General features: G+C 30.7%; 1 protein-coding gene across 1 annotated transcript in view; it reads right to left on the reverse strand.

Annotated features, from left to right (window-relative positions):
• The window catches only part of LOC141452675 (neuropeptide F receptor-like), a 290,310-nt gene that overhangs the window by 126,184 nt on the left and 160,114 nt on the right, over positions 1-4,012 (reverse strand). The window lies entirely within an intron of this gene.

Genomic DNA, 4,012 nt, shown 5'->3' on the forward strand with positions numbered 1-4,012 from the left:
GTATCCTGAATTTTAATTCAAGACATGCAATTTACAATCGTATACGATATAAACGTTTTTCTAACAAAGTTTGTAAATACCTTTAATATACATAACGTACAGAATTTAGTGCATTGTCAGTTCTAAACTACTCTACCATAAACGGATCAGCACTGTTGGCATAACAAGTTCGAACTATTTAGTCCGTAATTTTAGCTGTGAATGTGAATTCAACTTTCAAAAAGAATCAGATTCTCTACATTCAAAAATAACAGGGAATAGACTGAGATATTTCACTTACATGCGAGAAAGACAAGTAGATGTGAAGTGGAATGCTATTTTTTTACCCTTTTATTCAAGCCAATCCATCTCCACCAAGTACTGATACAAAGATGTCGAAGAAATTTGTATGTAAAAAAGGCGGATAATGCATACAGAAAATATATTTCTAAAACTCAATCTGCAAGTTCAATCACCATCATTCTACAAGCGCTTATCATGCTACACTCAGTTCTCTAATAATCAACCAATATTTCTTCTTAATGTTCTTTTCAACTAAATCATTTCATAGAGCTAGATCATCATAATCAACTTAATTAGCTCGATTTAGTGCATTTATTATTCTTAAGAATATAGTATAGTATAAATAATAATTGTTTTGATATGTTATTATCATTTATCCTAACCTTACCTCAGTTTATGTACAAATTTCAATCGGTTATTAACATATATTACAGATTTTCTCATCTCTCTATACATACAATAAATCTCAATACAATAAATTACTTTATTATCCTCATTATTTCCATCATTAATTCAATTCAATTTTCTACGTATTATGTTCAAATATAAGTTTGACAATACCAGCTATAATTAAATGAAACTACTCAGAATATCTATCCTTCATTAACCGCAAACTTGAAAGGAACAAACAAACCTTACTACATATAAAGGCTAATCATAGGGTTTTGTTTGTTCCTTTTATGTTGTTTATTGAAGTTTATTGAATTGATTGATCAAAGGGCACAACAATACTGAGTTATCTTGGTTTGCTCAAAATAGCTTCCCTAAAAGAACTGTGTAATAATTAATAATTTAATTCATATTCGTAAGTTAAATACATTAAAATAAATTTTCAATTTATAAGAAATAAGATTGCTCTAATGAAAAATAAATGGTTTCCAAAACAAAGTTCTGTCAGTATTGAAATTGTCGAATTCTCTTAAACTATCTCAGTCAATATCAGTTGTGACGAAATCTACTTAGTCGGCAGAACTTCACTGGGCACTCTGTTGAGTATTACTTTCTATGGACAGAGAGAGAGAAATAAAATACCTATTAAAGAAGTAAAATAACTTAGTCAAGTATTCTCTTTAAGAAATACAACAGAAATCAATCAACCAGAAACAACTCTTTTAAGAAATGGTACTTTCCAATAGGAGTTCTTATTCTTTTGTTTTAAAGAGTTTTAGAAAGAACAGATTGAACAAAAAACTTATATTTTTTTTTAGGCATTAGCCTCACCCAGTCTCTGCCCATATTGCAATTTGGATAGAATTCAAATAATTAAGAATTAGTCAATTATTCAGAGCTTTGATTTTTTTTTATTAATGATTATGACAACCAAAATTTATACTCTTCTCTTGGCAAAGGGGAGAAATTTGCTAACAGTGACCACATTTCCAACTTTACTACTTGAATTATCGTTCTATCATCAAATAGAGAAACAATAGTAAAGTAAGTAAAGTAATTGCCTATTTTTTCAGGCGGGCTTTACGTCCAACTACCAAATTAGGTGTCTTGGACGGAGGCGACTAGCAAACATACTTTACTGTAAACTTTTATTAACTATTAAATAAAATCCAAGGCCTACTGACTCGGAATCGAACCCAGTGCCACAATACATATTAGCTTTACAGGTCTTGCCTCGAACCGCTCAACTACCGTGGCGCCTAGAGAAACAATAGTTTCTGATATTTTATCAAACATTTTGTCTCTTTCTTCGAACGGGGCTTGATAAGTTGGTGAAGTTGTAATTCTGATTCTGGAGCAATAGGTATAGCATAAGCTATGATTCGCTTTCATTCAACTCCAAGTTCTTAGGCTCGTTTTATTAATGGTTTGCCCTAGCTACTAGGGCCTTTTTAAAACTTCTCGCTCTAAAAGATTTATAATTTAATCTTGTCCATAAATGTTCAAACCCGTTTTGACAGGTTTGCAACTCATTAGCATTAAAATTTAATTTTAATACACATTTATCCATGCTTTCTTTTTTTAACACACACAAAATTCGAAAAAAGTTTGATTGCTTTCTGGATGGTGAAATCAATTTCTTTTTTCTTTTTGTCACGATATAAAATAACGATGTTTACATTACCATTGATGACCTACCCACCCATGGTGCTTTTTAGTTACACACTAAATCGAGAACCCTCTGATAAGGGTTAAGAAATAGCATACAACTCATTTTATAGTTGAGTGAATACTGTCTGCTTCTCCTTATCCATGTATAAGCTGGCTACCCTCGAGCGATCTGGCAACCTTCCTTAAATTATTCATTTAATTTACCATCTGGCTGCCTTAAAGTTTATAAATTGAAGAATATTACATTCAGCTTCATATTGTAATGCACTTATACTTATATTAACTAAAAACTATCAAAAAATGTAGGATATTAATTGTTCTTTTAAATTTCTGGACCGTGAACAGTAAGAAGCTTTGAAGAAGAAAAAAGGCCAGCATTGGTTATTAATGTTTATATCCTTTTAGATTATTACTGCGTGGTTTATCGGGCGTGTAATTTTATTTTAGTATTTCAAGATATTTCGGTTCTATTCGGTTCTAAATTACAATGCTATCAACATAGTAATATGTCTGTTCGCTTAGTCTCTTGTAATTTGTTATCTGCTTATAACGCCGTCATATTTGATAGTAGAGGCCCTTGCAAGCATCACTTTGTACTCCCAATACAAGTGGAAGGCTTATATACTTATCAATAAATACTTATAATGCCAATACTTGTCAATAAAAATTCTCTTGTTCAAAGGAATGGTGCTTTAGCGCTGGGAAGCATCTGCTCTCGTGCTTTCATCTCAAGTATTTCTTTGGAAAAAGAAGAGATTCACTAACCATATTCTCTGAACTAAATGAATGTCTAAATAAAATTATATAAAAGAAAATATTTGGTTCAAAGAAACTTATTCAAATGCTTTAAAACTTTGCTTCTCCCAAAATTTATGAAAAAATAAGTTCAGTAAAGATATAATTGGAATGTATTGTTAACCACTAGCAATGTTTTCTCTTGAATGAATTCTCTTGTAAACAGTTATAAAATAAAACAAAGTTGCACTTAATTCTTAAGTATTCAGTCGGTAGCCAATGAGAATTAAATAAAAAATCATTTTTCTCTCCCCATACAATATTTTCTAAAGCAGCATCAACATAAGTTTTAAAAAATGCTTCAAGTCTGATGAAACAAACTATTATGAGAAGGTTTTTATCGTCCATGGCCATTGAGCAATTTTATCAATATCAGTATCAATTTTTATCAATACTATCTCACTGCGAAATTACCATTGTCAGGAGCTTCTTTAAAGGTGGAAGATGTATACCTTAAAAATCGAAAGAACTATGTGAAAAGTACATTATAATTTGATTTAAGACCTGCCGATTCACTAACCCTTAATTTATTACAAACATGACTAACCAAGACAGTTGGAAAAACGATAAAAGATAAGTGCACAATATTTCAAAGTGTCTACATTAGCATAATATAATGTCTCTTACTCACCTACATATATTATTCAAATACAAAATTTATGCGAACATTAAATCAAGATTTAAAAACTAAAACAAAAAAAACAGCTTCGCATATAAAAACACGGTTTACTTAGACATTCACAACTATGCAATATGTTATAAGAGAATCTATTTGTTAAAAGAATCACATGTCATGAGACCTTGTGGGGAGATGCCTTCTTGTGGAGGAACTCTATGCAAAATTTCGGTTTATTAGTTAGAGTTGTTCCTTGAA

This window comes from Rhodnius prolixus, unplaced genomic scaffold (genome assembly GCF_049639745.1).
Source record: "Rhodnius prolixus isolate KJV_2025 unplaced genomic scaffold, Rpr scaffold_3, whole genome shotgun sequence".
Lineage (NCBI taxonomy): Eukaryota > Metazoa > Arthropoda > Insecta > Hemiptera > Reduviidae > Rhodnius > Rhodnius prolixus.